Genomic DNA, 21,752 nt, shown 5'->3' with positions numbered 1-21,752 from the left:
TTAATAGAATAGCAATGAAACTTAAATAATTAAAACAAATTCTAATTCAGATTAGAATTTCTTGATGTTTGGTTGGACAACTAAGATGCCTTTGTGGGGTTAACTAACAAGGACCCAACAGGTCCCAACTAACAAGGAAGGTTATTTGCAGGGAAAGTGTTGGTAAGGAGATCTGAAAGAGCAGGGCCAGGCTCCATAGCTCCTTGGGCTGCCACTCCTGCTCTGGATGGAATGGTATAAGAATACAGAACTGTTGGAAGCCTCTTAGGCTAGAACCCAAGATTACTTTACTTTGAATCTAAAAATAAAGTTCAAAATTCACAAAATTTATACCAGGAGTTTGTGTCTTCTAAATAAATTCATTTTAGTAATTCCTCCAGACTGATGGTATCTCTGTGTATCTTAAGACAAACGTACACACGTTCCTCTTCACCCCCAGCTCTAAATAGAAAAGGTGAAAGATTTGCTTTTCTAATTGTGTTCTGCATGGCTTTCTGTGTACATACCTGTCTCATGAATAAGCTCTCTGGTAGGAGGACTGAGGCACAGTGAATGATCCCCCAGGACATGAGACACAGAATTGCACCAGTGGCCTGTCTGCCACCCAGCTCTGAAATACAAGCAGCCTCATCCCGTCAAGATTGAACCTGTGTGCTGAATGCTGCGAGCTCCCAGGCCAGCATGAGGGTGGCCAGGTGGGGAAGATATCTGGATTTGCATGCCAGCTCCTTTGCTGGAGATGGCTGATGCTTTGTGTTTGTTTGGAATGTTATTTCCATGGTTCTTTTATTAAAATCAGCTGTGTTGGGCTCCCACAAATTATTCTTAGCTGGACAGATCAAAACAAACGTCAAATAGTGAAAGTGCCATTCAAGTCCTAAAATGGGGAGTGGGCTGTAATCTTGTGCCTTGTAAAGATATAAAAATAGGACTAGGCAGAACCCTGTCTAAGGTATAAAAGAAAGAGAAAATCAGTGCAGAAGACAGAGCAGGAGATTCAGCTAGGATGGGAGATGAAAAGATACCCTTGGTTTTCTAGAAGCTTTCCCAGTTACTGTTTTGTTTGTTTGTTGTTGTTATTTATCTTTTTAATTTCATCTCTTCTTGAAATCAGCCCAACAGAAACAGAAAACAAAAGTTCCTTTCAGTTTTATCAAATCTGGAAAAAATCATTTAATCATTAAAACAGTCTACTGTGCTACTTATGAAAACAAAAAAGTTGACTATTTCCCTCTTCGCTGCTCTCCCCTCTAGAGAGCAAGCGTACAGATGCAATTCCATGATCAAAGCACGTAGCCCCATCACAGCAAGAGGTGAGGATATCAGCTCCTTTCTATTTCTATGGACAGGAATAGTGTTGTTATGTTGCCTCATCTCGATGATTAGTGGAAAGTGTTATGCTCTTCACGATGACCGTCAATACCCTGGGTGAGAGGCAGGGCTGGCCTCAGCAATTCTTCCAGGTGACAGCCTGTAATCAGAAGCTTGAGGGGACGGTGCCATGGCAAGGTTGCAGGTGGGTGCCGGCAGAGCCAGACATCTGGGAGCTTGCAATTCCAATAACCTGCCCCCTGGGACCCACAACAGGGAGGGTCATGACCCGAGAGCCACACTAGCGAATCGCTCCATCCACCTGGCAGGACCACCACGCACGGTCCCTCCATCTCAGAGCCCAGCACCGGGGCTGTGGGGCAGGCGAGGCTTTGGGTAGTGGGCAGAGCTGTAGAAGGACATTTCCTGGATCCCAAGACCCCTCTTCCCCTCACCTAAGCATTTCTCTGAAATCCAGGATGCAACTCCATTTATGTGGAAGTGTTTCCGTATTATTTCTATTTTAAAAAGTATTGCCAAAGCCCCTTATCAAATCAATGGTGCATCTGACATAAACATGAAACAGATGCCATCGTGGTGTGGCAGAGAGTGATGGGAAGATAAGAGGGTCGATTTTTATTCTTCCATTAAATGTCTGGGTTAACCCTGAGTGGAACTTAAGTTCCTTACCTACTTAATTTAGTATCTTTATCTCTAAAATCAAGAGGTTAAACTGGATTATTTTCAGGGTCTTTTTTGAACTAGCAAGCACAGGAGTCCACACATAATTAAGCACTGCAAACGTGGGGGCGCAGATCAGAGTGGCCAGCGGCAAAGCAAGTTGTGTGAGGCTGATGGAGGCAGGTCCCGTGCAATAGGAGGCCCCTCAGAGGGCCTGCAGGGAGCCCGTGGAGCTCCGTGGGGACAGGCCTGAGTGCTCTGACGGGGCATGGGGAGCTGACAGAGGGAGGCTGGGCACTTGGACCTGTGTGAGAAGGAGAAACGTGAAAGCAACTCTGTACCCAACAACAAGGAAATAAAAATGTGGTTTCCGCCCCACCATGTGCCATCATGATAAAAGCAAAAGATGGCACTTTGTTGTTTTTAAAAGGATATTCCTTGCAACCCAAATATCCCCTAAATAATTTGTCACCCCTTCAGTTATGCTCCAAGTGGCAGTTCAGTTTCCCTTGGCACACGGAGCCACTAGAGAAATGGAATATTTGGTCACATCCTCCTGCAGAGGGAGGGAGGCCTGAGGGTGCTTATGCTTCTAGGAAACAGCTGGTGCCTCAGTGCTGACGCCACACCTGAGTGAATGTCCAGATCTGGGCAAAGGGAAAGCCGACAGTAGTGTCTGGGGGAGCATGCTTACTGCAGCCTGAGGCGTCATCCTCAGCCCACGCACTGAAGGTGTGAGGCGTGCAGGCCCCTACCTGGGGACAGACCTCCTTTCTCCTGTTTCTGCTCAGGCAACCTGTGCAGCTCTGCTCACTGCTGCTGGAGTTTGGGAGCTGGGACCCCCTCTCTACCATGCACACAGAATCCCCAAGCCCCAGATGTCCAGGAAACACCACCAGATCCCTCATGTCTTGGTTCTGTCTTTTTCAGGTCCCCAGCAGGAAGTGGCTGGCTCAGGAGGTGGTGTCTCAGGTACTGTAGGAGTCATCCTTCTGCTCTCCTGCATTGGGGAGTCATTCTCTGACCTTGGGTTTGCCTTTCAGAATGCTCCCAGCTCTGGAGACAGGGCTTGGTGGGGACACGCTTCGGAAGTGTCACCCTGAGGCAGAGCCAAATGCCGCAGCAACCGCCTCTCCACCACCCTCTTCCTCCTTCAATGCAAGATTGTAACGAGATTGGCCCATAGGGCGGTTCAAAGAAGCAAAAAGTTATGATTAGGAAATGCCGGTATTAAATAATTTCCCTTGGTTTCAGTTCCTCTTACGACTGAATCCCAGCAGGGCCTCCCAATTCTTTTCCTTCAATTGGCTGTTTTACGTCCAATTCCAGGACTGGCTGGGTCCTGGCTGTACGCATCCCCCAACCCTCCCAATCCCTCCTTTGAGTCCTGGCCATTTAGCCCAAGATAATTTTAAAATCACAGAAGCTTAAGGCTGGAAGGCATTTTGACAGGTCCCCCAGGCTAACTTTAAATGCCTTTTCTCCTGTTTTGCCTGAGTGGAGCCAGAGGAGGGCTGAGCGCCTCATGTTCCCCTGAAGCCTGCGGGCTTTGGAGGCGGCCAGGCTGGGCTGGCTCCTTCAGGGACAGCCCTGAGGCTCCCTCCCTGCAACTGCTCACCCTGCAGCTGGCCTGCTGCCTGGACTCAGGGAACACCTACAGTGGGCCAGGCATCGTATGAAGGTAACTAGAACCAGGCTCCTGAAAACTTCAGTGGAAACAGCAGCAACACTTTCATGAAGTAAGATGTGGGCTACCTTACCCTCCAGAAGGGAGAGCACGTCCCAGTCCACACATATTTCAGAGTATCTTTTTAAAGAAAAATGGTACAACTAGAATACTCAGGGTGTGGCCTGGCTGGTGCCCAGGGTGACAGGGCCATGCCTCCATGGGGACACCACATTTGTAACTATGCCTGCATCTAGGCCCATCTAATGTTTTAGTGTGTGGTTGATGAAAGCCACTGATATTTTTCTGCACCATGCTTTTGAAATTTGATATTTGGATGAATTATTCAATTCCTCTGATATTTCTGAGCTGCTTTTTCTGAGTCAGGCACTGGTGGTTTGGTGACACACAGGGAGACGTGCGCCAGGACCCCGTGGCACTCACAGTGCAGCAGGAAGACAAATCACCCGCTTCACACAAGTCGGTGTTTGGTTACAATTGTGGGAAGAGTTTTGAGGAGAGAAAGTGTGCTTGCTGAGGAATAATGGCCAGGAAAGGCTTCCTGAGGAAGGGATATTCACATGGAGACCTCCAGGATCACTGGTGTCAGCCAGGAAGCAAAAGGAATTCCCAGGAGAGGAAAGAGCTCATGCAGGGACCCTGAGACCCCACACTGAGCAGAGAGAGACCCTGAGTCCCCACACTGGGCGGAGGGAGACCCCGAGTCCCCACACTGGGCGGAGGGAGACCCCGAGTCCCCACACTGGGCGGAGGGAGACCCTGAGTCCCCACACTGGGCGGAGAGAGACCCTGAGTCTTCAAATGGGGTGGAGAGAGACCCTGAGTTCTCACAGCGAGCAGAGAGAGATGTGGGTGGAGCCAAGGCACACAGGGGCTGAAAACCAGGCAAGGACATGACTCCTCATCCTAAAAGCAATGGGAAACCTAGGCCTTTGGTCTAGATTTATCCCATATTAGATTGACTTTTTCAAGGGTCAGTTGGGACACTGCGTAGAGATTGGCGTGGTCTGGAGTTGGAGGAAAAGACAGGAGGCAGAAGCTGGATCCAGGTGAGTCACGAAGGTGAGGCTTCAGAGGGGCAGGTGTATTGAGAGGTCCAGTGGACAGGACTTGGTAATGAACCAGCTGACCGGCTTGTAGACTTGGCAATGGAGGAGTCAGATGCTCTGAAAGGGATCAGGAGAAAGGAAGAAGGCCAGGGAAAGGGATGAGGCAAGACTTACCCAGAGTTCTGTCTGATGTGCCTTTGAGTCCTCCGTCTTAGCCCATGCATACTGCTATAAAGAATACCTAACACTCAGTGACTTATAAACAACAGAAATTTATTTCCTATGGTTCTGGAGGCTGGAAAGTCCAAGATTAAGGTGCTGGCAGGTGTGGTGTCTGGCGAGGGCCTGCCTGCTTTCCGGTTTATAGATGGCATCTTCTTGCTGTGTCTTCAAATGGTAGAACGGGTGAGGGAATTCTCTTGGGCCTCTTTTATAAGGGCACTAATCTCATTCATGAGGCTCCACTCTCCTGATCTAATCACTTCCCAAAGGCCCCACTCCTAATACCATCACTTTGAGGGTTAGGTTTTAATGTATGAATTTTGGGGGAAAACAAACATTCTGACCGTAGCGCCACCCACGGGAGATGTCAAGCAGGCTGGCGGCTATGCCGGAAGAGTATCAGAGAAGTCAGAGAAGTTCTCTGTCAATGGAGAAACGTGGGTGCTCAGAGGGGACGCCTGGCCAGAGACACAAATGTGACACTTGTTAGCAGGAGGATGGAATATGAGCCTCCAGCAATCTAGCCTTGGACAACGTCTGGAGGAGAGCTTACAAAGGCAGAGGAGAAAGCCAGCACAGAGCCTCAAGCCTCTCAGATCTTAAAGAGGGGTTTGCCTGATGCTAATGCAGGCCACACATGGTATACACCAATGGCACCCCAGCCCCACCCCGTGTTCCTGTGTCCTGGGTCCTGCTCTAATCACTTCACCCATGTTACCTCATCAACTCACCCTGCAGTCATATGAGGTGATATGCCATCACTCCCATTTTACAGAGAGATGAACTGAGGCACAAAGAGATTCTGCAACCCAGCTTGAGCAGTCTGAGTTCTTCACCCCTGCCTTCCCTGCATGCAGCGAAGCAGCCCAGGTAGGGGCTGGGGAAAGTGGAAAGGCCAGGATCTCTGCCAAGGACAGAGGTGACCACTCAGCTCTGGTGTCTTTGCCCTGGGGCAGTGGGGGGCAGTGGTGTGGGATCTGGGCCTTTGGAGTTTTCAAGAGAATCTGGATTTCTATGTGGAGTTTACCAGTTTTTAAATACTAGCATTTGTTCACATTTTTAAAAGCACCGTTGGGGCAAAAAAAAATTGGGGGGAGCTGACTTCAGATGGTAAGATTTTAAATCTCCGTCTAAGTTGCTAAGAGAAGAGATTTTAGGCGCCCTTACCATAAAAAGCAGTAATTATGCGAGGTGATGGATACGCTAGTTTGCTTGACTGTAGTAGCCATTACATCGTGTATATCAAAACAACACCCTGTATGTCCACCTTATAAATACGCAAAAAAAAAAAAAAGGTTGGAAGAGAAGGGGCTGTCCCAGGATTTGGAGGAACAGGGGTGCCCAGCGGGACAGAAGTTCTGAGCCCTGTCATGGGCTGAAAGCCAGGGATGTGTCTGCCCAACAGAACTTCAGTTTATGGTTGGCTTCCTCTGTGCACATGATGCTAGTCAACACAGGGACTAGTCGAAAAACTAGGTTTTTTCCCTTCCTGTGGTCAATCCTGTGAATTTTCTTCTTGTTTTCTTTGTGCAATCCTTCATTTATTTCATATTCCAAGGCAGAAGTCACTGAGTTGTTGTTCAGTGACCAGGGTCAAGGGTTGGCCGTTTCTAAGGCTGAGTGTGGCAGAGGGCACCAGCAGCTTGTCCTGCTGGAGGAGCTGGGGAACCCCAGGACTCGTGGGCCTCAAACCTGGAACAGGAGTGAGGAGTTGGCCTCCCCTAGGCCGAACTTGACTCGCAGACCAGTTTGGTGTGGGCTACCCAGTTGAAAGGAGTTATCGATGTTTAATATTTGCTGGGCTTCACCTAAAATTTAAACTTGGAATGTTTTTCCGAAAATGTGGATGATCAGGACCAAGTTATTCTCCCACAAGGCCACAATCTGCTGGAGGTAAGTGGTGCTGACCACGTTAGTGGGGGCTCCCTCTCCCCAGTTGGCAGCCTCCCTTCCCCAGCTGTCTTCTCCTTGGCTTACTTCACCCATTTCCTTTCCTGCCTGGACTCTCTGCACAGGTGCATTTGAGACCCTGCAGGAAAGCTCAGCAAACTGAACGGTGCCCTCAAAGCCCTCCTCACTGCAGGAGACACAGGTGGAATGAAGGGATGAATAATCAAATATACTCCCTGACAGCTCACACTGGCCCTACCTCATGTCCCGAGAATCACTGTCTGGGACCCAGGTCCCTAGAATCACAGCCCCTTGCATGGGCTTGGATGGCCACTGTCTGGTACTGCCTACTTCCACCTTGGAGTGAAAAGATCTGGGCAAAAATGAGACATCCAAAAAGCAGTGAGTGTGCCTCCCTCTCCTTCCCCCGCCCCAAATCCCTTATTTTGGCACTGATTAAAACAGGAGTAACGAAGTCACCTGAGGGGTCCCTCTCCTCCAGAGTCCTTGAGTCCCTGCAGTACTTAATTCCCATTTGGCCTCACTGTCCTTCAGACCCAGGCTTGGGATCTGGGCTGAACCCTATCCCAAAGTGGTTTCCACGCTCAGACTGAAGCAGGATATGTGCCTTCTCAGTCCCCAGGGAATGACATCTCCAGTCAGCTCTTCTCCAGAGAACCCTGTTTCCTCTCTCCTGCTTACTCTTCAAGACTTCCCTTTGATGTCACCTGGTCTGTGAGACAGCCTTTCCTGGGACCCCCCACGGAGAGAGAACCCACTCATAAGACTCCAAAATGCCAAGGCACCCAGCTTCTCATGCCCACCTCTGAGCTGTGAGGCAGAGGCCTGTTTATTTTTGGTTGATGAGTAAATCATGTGGAACAGAATCAAAAGCTCTGCTGAAGTCAACACAGATGACATCTGTCACTTCCTCTTAATCCATCAGTCAGGGGGAGAGGGCATTGGATTAATTAGACAGGCTCTTTCAAACGTTTGCCAGCAATGACTCCATGCCTTCCTTCTCTCATGCACTGGTGAAGGAAAACAATGAATTTTCACCCTATTGTTTATCTTAGAAGGGTCAGGTTTTGAGGTCAAACATCAGTGTAAAATTTTGCCTTAAAAAACGCACATGTATTGTAACTGCTAATAGCTGGTATGCCGATCATTGAAATCAAAGTTCTTGTTTCTTTACAAATGTGCCCACTGCAAGGGTAACAAAACATTGGCAGACATTAAGTCAGTGGCTTTGCCTAAGCCAGGCTTTCTCTCATTGAAAAGGGAGGGATCTATTTGGGGAGAGAGTCTCTGGGGGCTGTGATTTATCCAGTTTGATTACATGGAACACTGGTCTCTGTTTATTTGCTGCAACATGGCATATGCCTTGGGAGGAGAAGCTCCACAGTCGGCTAGAGCCTCTGCCAGCTGGGGCCCCTTGTCTTCAGGCTGCACCTGTGTGAGTCCCTTACTCGGCTCACTGGGCATGACTCCTTCTGACCTCGGGGAATGAATGGGCTGTTTCCCAGGCACAGGCCAGATCCTGAATTTTCCCAACCCTGAGAGTGTGTGCGTCCAGCCTCCTCTCTTGCCTGATCTTGTCCTGGCCCTGCCCTGGCACTTGTTCCTCACTGGCTGGTTCACTAATTTGCTGTTCAATATAGAACTTCGTCCTTTCCTAACATGCCTGGAGTCCTCTGGGTCTTTCATTCTATTCAGTTTCCCTGAAACTAGCTTTGTCCTCATCCAGCCTTCTGGGCCTATGTGAGAGCTGCCTGGATTCCTCATGAGGAGAAAGTGGAGGCAGGAGAGGAGGGGCCTTGGATGTGAATGCCAGCTCCTCCACTTACCACCTGGACCCTGCCAGAGCCACTTGACTCTCTCAGCTTCTGTGTGCTCATATTTAGAGTGAGCATAGCACAGTTGGCCCTTGAACAACACCGAACTGCAAGGTTTGAACTGCAAGGATCCACTTATGCACAGACATTTTTAAATAAAATTTACACCAAACGTGCCTTTCTCTCCCGACTCCCCTTCCACCTTTGCCATCCCAGAGACTATAAGACCAACCCCTTCTCCTCCTCCTCAGCCTCCTCAACATGAGGATGAGGAGGGAGACCTTTGTGATGACCCGCTTCCAATTAATGAATAGTAAATATATTTTCTCATCCTTATGATTTTGTTAACATTTTCTTGTCTCTAGCTTACTTTATTGTAAGAATACAGTATACAATCCATATAATATACAAACCGTGTGTTAACTCATTGTTTAAGTTGTTGGTAAGGCTTCCAGTCCACAGTAGGCTATTAGTAGTTAAATTCTAGGGGAGTCAAAAGTTGCGTGTGAATTTTAAACTGCTCAGGGGTTGGTAGCCCTAACCTCCACATTGTTCGAGGGTCAAGCGTCTCATCTTTCTTAGAGAGTTGCTATAGGGATTCAGTTAATATAGACAAATATGTTTGGATCAATACCTGGCACAGGGTGATACTGTCCTGGGAGCTGTGCCTCCAAATAAGCTGTAGAAGGAAACATAAGACCTCTCCTTTTGCAATAACAAGAAACCATTAGATAAATCAAATCCAAACACTCTTGTGAAACTGTTGACACCCATAATGTGTAAAAAGCTAAATTCCAGAAGAACCAGCCCTTCCTGCGTGATCAAGGGCCAGTTGTTGAGGTTGAGGCCCAGCAAGGAAAAGGGCGAGCCCCCCGCAGAGGCCAGTCTTCGCCAAATCAAGGAGGAAACAGGCAAATGTTGCCCATCAGGCAAGCTCGTGCGTGGCTTTGGCTGTGGAGGAATTCCAATGTGCTGAGGGTTCTGTCTGCCTCTCTCCTGTGGGAATTCCTCTGAGTTATCGGGGGTTGGGGAATAGCAAAGTCACGTGATTGGCTGTTCTTCCATCTAACAGTCTTGAGATTTCACAGCCTCAAGGTTTATCATTTTGAGATCTTGCAATATTGAGTTTAAGCCCAGAGCCTTTCTTGAGAGAGAGGCTGCAACTAAGCAAATCTACAACCAAGTTTCCACCCAATTCAACTTCAGATGAAATCAAAGATACCAGTCTAGTGGGAGTTGAGGAAGTTGGAGGCTAAGCTGAAAAGCAAAGAGAGATCTCCTTGATCCAGATGGAGTTGAGTTGATTGTATTCCTTTGGGAGGCCTTAAAAGGCTTTTATATCTTTGTAGGGCCTTAATGTTTAAACACAAGCAGTTTAACTAATCAGCTCCTCACCTGAGATGTGTAGTAAAAGAAAGGACATTCCATCTGATGGTGAATTTCATACGTGTGTGTGTGTTTCAGCCTTTACTTTCTAGACACAGTGTCCAACATACAATTTTTTTAATGGTAAGGCATGGGAGAAGCAGGAGAATGTGATCCACAGTCAAGAGTAAAATCTGTAATGGAAACAGGCCCACTGGTGATCCATATGTTGGAATTACCAAAGACTTTAACATACCTATGGTAAATATGTTAAAGAAGCTCAGGAAAAGATGAACGTAACTGGCAAAGAAGAGAAGAATCTCATGAGACATGAAAACAATAAAAAAGAACTAAATGGAACTCTTAGAACGAAAAACTGGAAAATATAATAATTGTAATACAAAATTTTCTGGATGGGATAAAGAGCAGATCTCATAAAACAGAGAAAAAATAAGTGAACTGAAAGATCAATAGAAAAATTATTGTCTCTCCAGTTTTTTTTTTTTTTTTTTGACAGAGTCTTGCTCTGTTGCCCAGGCTGGAGTACAATGACACGATCTTGGCTCACTGCAACCTCAGCCTCCTGGGTTCAAGCGATTCTCCTGCCTCAGCCTCCTGAGTAGCTGGGACTACAGGCACCTGCCACCATGTCTGGCTAATTTTTGTATTTTTAGTAGAGACGGGGCTTCACTGTGTCGGCCAGGCTGATCTCGAACTCCTGACCTTGTGATCCACCCGCCTCGGCCTCCCAAAGTGCTGGGATTACAGGCGTGAGCCACTGTGCCCGGCCTCTCCAGTTGTTTTTTTTAAATTGAGGTATAATTGATTAATTGATATACAGTGAAATACACAGATCGCAAGTGTGTGGTTCGATGAATGGTGACAATTGCATGTGCCTGTGTAACCCGCATTCCTCTCAAGATGGAACAAGTCTAGCACTGCAGAAACGTTTCTTGTGCTCCTCCCTAGTCAGTCCCCACCCGTCACACGGTGACAACCACGGTTCTGATTTCTTTTACCATAGAATAGTTTTTGCTTTTCTAGAAATTCTTATGAATGAAATTATATGATACATACTATTTTGTGTCTGACTTTTTTTTTTTTTGCTCAGTATAATTGTTTTTTTCAATTAATCCATGTTGTTTCGTATACCAGTCTTTTCTTTTTGTTGCTGAATAGGATTCCATTTTATGGATATCCTACAATATGTTTATCCACTCTTTAGCCCATTTCTGAACTGATGGTGACTCAGCAGCCCCTTCTATTGGCCATGCCAGACACAGAGCCCAGGTAACATAGGGCCAAGGTCACACCTCTTGTCTGTGGTTTTCATGCCTTTTCAAGTTAGAATGGAGTAGGAAACCTTTCAAACCAAAATATAGAATTGTGGATGGTAGTGGAGGGGGCACTGGAGAGGAGTAGAGCCCCACCTGACCCTCACCTCCCTCAGGAACTTGGAGGGAGCTCTTGGTCTGAAAGATGGTGCCCAAATGAAATAAAAAGACATCCCCAGGTCATCACCCTCCTCAAAGCTTTCCCAAGGCTGCCTGGACCTTCCCCAGGACGGTCTAATTCTTGTTGCTAATTATTATTTATAATCCTATGCATTGTGTTTGAAAAGTAATGTGAGTTAACTTACAAAGATACACACATATAGCAGAATACCATAATAGGAAAAAGTAGGATAAATAAGGAAATTGAAGTGAGAGCAAATGAAAGGGTACTAAGAGGAAGAAAAGTGAGCACTCAGAATCCCAGGAATTTCTAGAGACAAGCCCAGACCGGGCTCAGAGGTTCTGAAGCTGGAAATGCTCTAAGGTCAAATACATTTGGGAAATACTGCTTGCCTATCCCGACTTTGGAGATTTGCAGTGCACACTGGCATGCTAAGGGCTCTGGGCTTCTTTGTAGTAAAGAATCTACTTTACTTGCTTTCCACCTCTCTCTCTTGCTCGCTCTCTCTCTCTTTCACACACACACACACACACACACACACACACACACACACACACACACACACGATGCTTGTTTTTCTGCTGTTTCAACAGCGGGATGCACTGGATATACTGTTGTCAAATCTGCTTTCTCCACTCAATATATAACATAAACATTTTTCCAAGCCATTAAATATTTTTCTCAAACATCTTCCGTAATAGCTATGTGAGTATTCCATTTCATTGTTATATCATAATTTATGTCCCCAAATCCTACTACAGTGTGTGTAGGTTGGTTCCCATTTTTTTTAACCTATAAATAACTCTGGACGAACAGTTTAAAGCTAAATCTTTGAAGACGTTTGTGATTATATCCTCAGGATATATCTTTCGTGGTGGCATTTCTGGGTCAAAAGATATATGGATTTTGAGTTTTGGGATACATGTTGTTGAATGTTTACAATAATTAGAGCTTATTCTTTTACATTTTATTTTGAAATAATTTAAACCAGACAGAGAAGCTACAAGAAGAGCACTTGGGACTTTGTCCCTGAACCATTTGAAAGGATGTTGTGCCATGTGCCCTATCACCCATTAGTACTTTACTATGTTTTTTCTGCAAACAAGTCCACTCTCCTGTACAACCATAGCACAGCCACTGAAGTCAGGAAATTAAAGTTGATACATTACTATTCTTTGATTCCTGTATTTCTTTAAAGTTTTACCAGTTGTCCCAATAATGTCCTTTAGATCAAAATGATTCCACCTAGGATTACGGGTTGCATTTGTCCTCTCTTTTAGTTTAATTCTGGAACAACTTCCTAACCTTTCCTTGACTTTCATGAACTTGACACTTGTGGCGGTTGCAGGATAGTTATGATGTGACGTGGCCCTTAGTTTTGGTTTGTTTGATGCTTCTTCATGATTAGATTCCATCATTCATATTTGGCAGAAGATCATAGCTGCAATACTGGGCTCTCCTCAGTGCATCCCACCAGGTGCCCAGTGATTTCAATTCATCCCATTATTGGTGGTGTTGACATTGATCCCTTGGTTAAATTGGTGTGTGCCAACCTTCTTTAATTTATTTCCATTTGTAATTGATAAGTATTTTGGGAGGATATATGTAAATATACTCTCCCTCTTCAAATACTTTTTTTTTTTGAGACAGGTTCTCACTCTGTCTCCCAGGCTGGAGCGCAGTGGTGTGATCTCAGCTCACCGTAGCCCTGACCTCCTGGACTCAGGTGATCCTCCTGCCTAGCCTTCCAGGTAGCTGGGATTACAGGCATGCATCACCACACCAGGGTATTTTTTTGCCTTTTTTTGTAGAGATGGGGGTCTCACAATGTTGCCCTGGCTAGTCTTGAAAGCCTGGGCTCAAGCCATCCACCCACCTCTGCCTCCCAATGTGCTGGGATTACAAGTGTGAGCCATTGTGCCCAGGCTGAACTTTTTACCTACTAGTTTTAGCACCCACAGATTTGGGGGGATGAATTAATTATTACTATGGCAGTTGACAAAAATGGTGATTTTCTACTTCTACCATACCTCCCACACTTATTACTTGTCTTTAGAGTCTAAGAAAAAATGTTTTATTTTCCCTATTTATTTATTCATCAATTTCTATTTTGTTCAGTGGGTCATAATTTACTGCATCATTACTTATTTTAATGCTCAACTTGTTCTGTATTTGGCCTGCAAAAGCCCTTTCTACCTGGCTTCTAGATGAGATTACCAGTCCTGAAATTAGTCATTTCTTCAAGTGGCTGTGGTTCCTTTCAGTAGAGAACAGTAATTAGACACCACCATCTTGGTGCTAAGAGTGTTCATGGCCATCGTGGTGTAGCTGCTTTTATGTCCCTTTAGTGGGCAGAGCTAGATCCAACATGTATGTGAGTTCACAACGGTACTTCAATTCCAATTCAACACTGCATGGTCTGCCTGGACTGCTTTCCCATATTTGTAACTCCATTATCCTATTCTCATCAATAAGTTTGCTTATATTCTTCTACTTATGTAACCAGTCCCTCCATTCTTTGCCTGACTGCTCCATTCCCCTCCTGGTTTGACTCCTTACTCAGCTCCAGCTGTAGCCCCAGGATGAGCGGCACTGCCACCACCACCGCTGCTCTTTCTCACACACTCCCTGGGATCCCACCTCTCTTGACCCCACCGCTATTGGGGTTCCACCTTTCTTGACTCTGTCTGGTGGCTGTTCCCATGAAAGTTTCAGGAAGGAGGAAGGAAGAAAGGGAAGGAGGAAGGAAGGAAGGAAGAAAAGAAAGAAGGAAGGGAAGAAGGAAGGATGGAAGGAGGGCAGGAAGGAAATAAGGAAGGAAGGATGGGAAGAAGGAAGGAAAGGAAGAAAGGAAGGAAGGAAAGATGGAAGGGAGGAAGGAAGGATGGGAAGAAGGAAGGAAAGGAAGAAAGGAAGGAAGGAAAGATGGAAGGGAGGAAGGAAGCAAGGAAGAAAGGAAGGGAGGAAGGAAAGATGGAAGGAAGGAAGGAGAGGGAGGGAGAGAGGGAGGGAGGGAGGAAGGAAGGAGGGAGGGAGGGAGGAAGGAAGGAAGGAGGGAGGGAGGAAGAAAAGGAAAGAAGGAAAGGAAGAAGGAAGGATGGAAGGAGGGCACGAGGGAAAAAAGGAAGGAAGGATTGGAAGAAGGAAGGAAAGGAAGGAAGGAAGGAAAGACGGAAGGAAGGGAGGAAGGAAGCAAGGAAGGAAGAAAGGGAAGAAGGAAAGATGGAAGGAAGGGAGAAAGGAAAGATGGAAGGAAGGGAGAAAGGAAAGATGGAAGGAAGAAAGGAAGGAAGGAGAGGGAGGGAGGGCAGAAGGAAGGAAGGAAGAAAGGAAGGAAGAAAGGAAAGAAGGAGGAGAAGGAGGGAGGGAGAGAGAGAAGAAGAGTTGGCTGCAATTACTCCAAATGAGTGTCATCATGTCAACTGGGAAAAGGGGACAATAATTTTTATTGTATTTTTTGCTCATTGGCACTTTAAATTTCTTTCTTGAATAAATATACATTAATTATGAAGTAGGGAAAAGTACTTAATTTTGAAATATGAGTAAGACGCAACTTAAAAGAAAAAAATGTGTTGTTAAGGTGTAAGAAAAGTGATATTACAAGTTCAATTCTGATATCCATACCTGAGAAAATAAAGCCTAGAAAAACATCTCATTTCTTAAATGATTTTAAAACAAGAAAATCTGTAGGCCACGACTACAGAAGACTCAGCATGACAAAGGGACAAAATATAGTTAATATATTTTATTTATAATATAGTAAAATTGTGGTTTTACTCTAGGAAGGTACAGTTAATTCCACATCAAGGGATCTATTCATAGAACTCACCTAGTTCAGAAGCTAAGGAGAAAAGCCATATGATTATCTTAAGTAATGGCAAGAAGGCTTTTGGTAAAGCTGGAAACGTAATTATTTCCAAAGCTTATGGTAAATTGAATAGAAAAATACTTCCCTTGTGTGATAATTAGTATCTACCCAAAACCCATACCCAGCATTAGTGAGGATACTTATAGTATATTGTCTACAAAATCAGGAACACATCTACATGTCCACTGTATAGAGGACAACCCACCCTGTTCTGAACATTTTTGAAACCTTAATGAAAAACACAGCACAGCACGGTCAACGTGCAGAATGCAGCATCTACCCTACCATGTTCCTTCACAGTCAACTCCCCTCCATATTCCCAGCCGCTGACAATCATGGATGTGCCTTCTGGACCCGCAGGCTTGCCTTTTCCAGGATGTCGCAGAAATGGAATCAGGCAGTCTGTGTTCTGTTGGGTCTGGCTTCTTTCACTCTGCCTAACGCTTCTGAGATTCATTCATGATTTTGCACGTATCAGCAGTTAATTCCTCTTTGCTGCTGAGTAGTGTGGGATTGTGTGGTTATATCACAGTTTGCTCATCTATTCCCCGGCTTAGGGACTTTAGGGTTGTTTTGAATTTTTGACAATTGTAACTTCAGTTGTTATGAGCATTTGTGTGTAGGTTTTTGCAAGGACGTATGTTTTCATTTCTTGTGGGTGAATATTGAGCAGTGGGATTGGTTGGTCGTATGATGTCTGTGTTTAACTTTGTTAAAAACTGCATTTGTTTTTCTCGATTTGGGCTCTATCTTATTTTTCTCACCTCGATTTTACCTGCCCCTATTGTCCCTTCACATTGATCTTTTGACTTTAAAAAAATTCCCTTCATCGTTTTCACCCCTGGCTGCTCTTCAGAATCATCTCTATGATGTAAAACCTTCACTACAGATGCCAGGGATGTTTAGCTGGTCTGAGGAGGGAATAAGTTTTTCTCTGTATTTTAAAAATTCTTCATGTGTCACTCAGGTTATCAATCAAGGCTGAGAACTCCTATCTGAAGCATATAATTTAGAGGTGCAGAGGGTGAATAAGAGAAACACTAAAGATGCTAAACAAAACAAAATCTAGGGCAGGTGGAGGGATGAAGCATGCTTGCAATGTGCCTTTCACCTCTCAGAAGAGAAGGAAGCGCCAAGGCCTACCAGGCATGGGTGATGAGCTTGGACACAGATGTGTAAGTACATTGTTCAGTGTTGTAACGACAGCCCCAGGAAGAACTCAAACAGAAATGCTTACAGAGGTTGTCTCTGCACTGTGTGGTGGGGAGCAGGGGGAATGGAAGAAGAGCTTTTTCTCTTCATTTAACATCTTTCTGTACTGAGTGAAATATGTTTACCATGTCCATGCATTACTTTTATCATATTTGGAATATGAGTTTGAATAAAAGATAAATTGCTGGTGTGAAGTGTGTGTTTGATGGCATATTGGCAGTGGGAGTGGTTGGTGAAACATTTGTAGGAATGTATTCCAGCCTGGAGTGTTGGGAAGAGATGGAATCCAGGATCCAGACAGAGAGGGTGGCTTTAGAGAGGGTGGAAGTCTGTCCTAGGTGGAAGGATGACGTGGGTGAGGGTCCTGTATGTGGAGGATTGGTGAAGGCGCTGGTGTCCGGTGGGCGGCTGCTCTCAACTCCTTTCATTCACGGAGGGGGTGGTGGATTGGTGATTTATGGAGAAGAGGCTCATTGTCAGGGGTGGAGCAACTTTCGCAGAGACAGAGAGTGATGGGTGACTGCCCTGGGCAGTAGCAATAATGTTGACCAGAATCCTGGATTCCGGGATGGCTGGGTCGCTGCCTGATGACCTCACCTGCTGAGACACAGGATGATGACTCCACAAAACCCCCATCACTGTAGCTCCCCAACGTCCTGGAGGCCTGAGATAAAAGCAAGGGATGATGCGTTTCATACTTTTTTAAATCATAATCGTATAAGGGTTCAGATGTAGGATTGGAAGGGCAGGCCCCATTTGTCCCTTTAAGGTCTTCCCTCCCTTCTGGTCCCAAGAGTATGAGGGGAAGTCACTGGGATGCTGCCGACTGTCCCCAGGACGCCTGGCATTGTCCCTGTGCTCCCTGGGTTCATGCTGACTTTGTGGTGGGTAGGTGCCAATGTGCAGAGCCCACAAGGGAGCACCTCCTCACGTTTCACACCCTCGGGCCCTCACACGCCTCAGCAAAGTGAGCCCCTCATCAATATCACGGCAATTCTAACTAGGAGACATCACAGAGATGGCAAAGCTTATTCTTTTCTTTTTCATCTTCTAAACATAACTGTGGTTTCAATTTGGGAATAAATGAATAAAGGTTTGTTTTGCACCAGGAGATTTAATTTTTTTGCCCCTTAACTATCTTTCTTCTTGCTTTCCATGTGTTTCGAATATCTGCAGTAAATAGAATACAGTACTTGTAAGTTTTGAGAAACACATTGAAAACAGTTTACCTCACTGGACATTTGTAAAGAAAATTCAGCAAAGTGGTTTGCTGCCTTCTGGATGTGGTTGTGCCCTGTTCCCACAAGGACAAGATTCCCAAGTTCTTGGCCACATTTTTAAGAGAAAAGCCTTAATTTCACAGGGAGCAGGTGATAGAAAATTTTCGTGTGCATTTTTTACAGAATAAAGCAAATGAAAGCCAGCATATGAATCCCATTTGCTAAGTGGATCCTGACACAATCAGCTGATTTTTATGCATCAAAGCACCTAAAACTCCATCAATTTTTCTAAATTTTCATATGCATGTCAGTAAAGCTTAACAGTAAAAAAGAGTATAATTTTAAGTGTTTCTGATTTTTAATGATTTTACATAATGTTCTTTGTCTTACCCTGCCTGTCCCTTCTGTTGGAAAAATTGGGTCTCATCACTCACTGGGTGAGATGACAGCCCAGGCAGGCTGCACAAATCACTCCACTAGCGGCAGCCCCGGAGCTCCCAATGGTGTCAGAAAATGTGTGTGCCTCGTGCACCCTTCTTTAGAAAATGTGAACTTAGCGATGTGATCATTGGTGTTTCTTCTTAAATTTCAGATGCAGTGTCCTAGCATCTGTCATGTACAGTAAATAACATGGGTGGACTCTTTGCAAACCACATATGGTTTCCATGTGCAGCATTTGTCTTCTCAGAAGCAGGATGACAACAGACCACACTTTGCCAGCCTTTGGGCCCAGCAAAGGTGCGTAAGGGGCAGAGTTTTCCCATTAACTGCATAAGCCTTCCATTTGCCTTCTCTGATCTGAAGTAGCAGACTTCGGGCACATAGGTTACAGGGAACTGACTTTTGCAGTGCGATTCCTGTGCCCCTGGATGTCAGATACTCAGGTGGCACATACCCTGCTTCAACCCAAAAGCTTGAGCAACATAGCAGCTGAGGGGCTGCAACATACCAGCTGAGCGAATTGCAGCAAGCAACAGATGCTGCAGCGTGTGTACGTGTCCATCCGTGATGTTGGAAAGGTGGGGATGGTTGATGTTGGTCATATCGGCACCCCTTTCCCATGCGATCTCCCAGATTACTCCAGACCTTGTTCAGGGACCTCCAGATGTTCCTGACAGGTGCCTTTCAGACACCTTAAGCCTCTGATTTCCTTGTCTGCTTCTCCAGTTCCCTCTGCAGTGAGGCTCAGAAATCCATAAAAAATGCCTGCTCTTACCTCCAGGGTTATGTTAAGTGACTCTGCCCCTCCAAGTCACAAAAGCCAATTCCCAGGGCTTGGCCCATCTCCCTTACTCCTGCACTTTTTCCCTTGCCATCCCTGCCGCAGCAGCTCCCAGGCACAAAGCTGGAGCAAAGGCATGGGATGCCTTGGTGCATAAACTTGCCGGTTGCCTTTTCCCTGTTCATATTGAAACTGGCAAGTTTATGCACCCAGGTGTTAGTGGAGGTGTTCTCTGTTTTCTTGTTTGTTTGTTTTGGTCTTTGTTATTTTCAAAAGGAGACAGTAGAACACAAGCTTCCTGGCCAGCTAGGTAGAGAAGTCTCAGGCCTGGGCCGAACTCTCTGCACACAGCCATAGGATCTAGATGCCTGGCCCTACAAGGTGTAGCCCTCAGCTGGCTGTGTGCAGACCCTCTCTCCGTACCTGCAACCTCCTAACCCCACCATGAAAAAGCCTTATGCTGGAGAGATTGTGGTAGTGGGTACCTCTGTACCTGCTAGCATGTGATTGAAGATGCATGCTGAGAAAATCAACTGGGAAAGACCCTCTTCCTAAAGTTTTCTTTCCAGAAAAACACCCTCAGGTGCTTGAGAGCCAGTTCCAGAAGTGATCGTGATGCTGCATATACTCCCTGGTGGGCCGTTATTGCCAAAAAGTGACAGGCAGCTCATTGAGTGTCCAGCTTAAAGCACCTAGAGATGTTGGCTGAGCTGGCCCTAAATGTTGGCTCTTTCTGGCTTTGGAAGTGCAGATGCTGTTGCCTGTGCCCTTTGTCTGTTTTATGGTTCCATTAAGTACATGATGGCTGATTTTATGAGCATAGCCTAAGATGACAGCACTGGGCTCTGCAAAGCCATTTCTTTAACATCCTGAGGAGCCTTTATTCTCTGACAACCAAAGCCATTTGATCCCACCCCACCCCAGCGCTGGGCTCTTAATCCCTCTTGTTTACAGTGAGTTTAATCTCTGTCATATTTCCCATTTAGCTGGACAAATCCCACCATCCCTGGACTGAGCCATGTGACCACATCGGTTGGGTCCAATGACAGGGGTTTTAAATGTGTCTATCTCTTGAAAGAACAAACAATCTTCAAAGCCTTAAACCCACTACCATAAATAGTCTTTGAAGGGCATTTAAAGGCAAAACTTGATAAACAGGATCAGAGAATGGAGTGATGGGGACCACCCTAGCACAGAATAAACCAGGTTTTGAAATAAAAAATATTAGTCAACTTTTCTACTCAATGTGTGCTTTATGAAAAGACTAAGACCAGTTTTATAATAGTTTTGCACTTAAAAAAGCAAGAGAAACTTGACCCATGTGGTTCACAGGTAAATATTAGGCTCATGTAAAGTACTCTTCCCCAGTGTGGGACTATCCAGACATGCGGGTGTTTGGAGCTGCCATTCAGGGACTCAAGGCAGGTTAGTAAATAAACACTGCCAAGAATGCTAGGCATTACTTTTGACATTAGACGCCCCCTGTCCATCTTAAGACAGTATCATAGCAGCTGGGCTTCTTTTCTCCTGTGAACACTGGTAATTGGTTCATGGAACAAAGGAATATCAGAGACCTCCTTAACACACTACAAAGCCCAGCAAAGAAGAGGGAGGGAAACAGAATCTCTGTAAACACAGCAATTACCCTTGGATGGACTAGCGACTCCTTTTGTTTCTTGGTACAAAAGCAAAACTGTTCTTACATTCGTTGCTTGAATTTAACTCACCAAAATTTTTAAAAATTGTAGTAAAATATACGTAACTCAAAATTTGCGATTTTAATCATTTTTAAGTGTCCAGTTCAGTGGCATTAGCACATACGTATTATTGAGCTACCATCACCACCATTTATCTCCAGAACATTTTTATCTTCCCATTCTGTACCCATTTCATCTTCCTCCCCACTCTGTACCTATTCTCCCTCCCCTAGCCCTTAGAACCCACCATTCTACTTTCTGTCTCTGTGAATTTGACTATTTTAGTTACCTCCTATAACAGGAATCATACATTATTTGTCCTTTTGTGACTGGCATATTTAGCAACATGGTTTTGAGATCCATCCATATTGTGGCATATATCAAAATTTTCTTTATTTTTAAGGAATAAAAGAATATAGACCACGTTTTATTTGTCTATTCATCCGCTGATGGACACTTGGGTTGCTTCTGCTCATTGGCTGCTGTGAACATGGGTGTATCAATATCTGTTGGAGTTTCTGCTTTACTTCTTATGTGTATATACCTACGAGCGGAATTGCTGGGTCATGTGGTCATCTCATTTTTAGTTTTTTGGGGAATAGCCATAGTGTTTTCCACACTGCACCATTTTACATTCCCACCAGTAGTGCAAAAGAAATATTTTCCAGTTTCTCCACAGCCTTGCCAGCACTTGCTATTTTCTGTGTTTTTGATTGAAATAGTCAAAACAATGAGTGTGTGGTGGTAATTCATTGTCGTATTGCTTTGCATTTCTCTAATGATTAGGGATGTTGAGCACCTTTTTGTATGCTTATTGGCCATTTGTATTTTTTCCTTGGATAAATGCTCACTCAGGTCCTTTGCCTAGTTTTAAATTGGGGTTGTTTTTCTTGTTGTTGAGCCATAGGAGTTCTTCATATATCCTGGATATCAATCCCTATCAGATATATGATTTGAAAACATTCTCTCCCATTCGGTGGGCTGCTTTGTCACTCTGTTAATAGTGTCCTTTGATGCAGAAAGTTTTAAATTTTGGCG

Source organism: Hylobates moloch, unplaced genomic scaffold (genome assembly GCF_009828535.3).
Source record: "Hylobates moloch isolate HMO894 unplaced genomic scaffold, HMol_V3 SCAFFOLD_1, whole genome shotgun sequence".
Lineage (NCBI taxonomy): Eukaryota > Metazoa > Chordata > Mammalia > Primates > Hylobatidae > Hylobates > Hylobates moloch.
Note: the sequence above shows the minus strand (reverse complement) of the source record.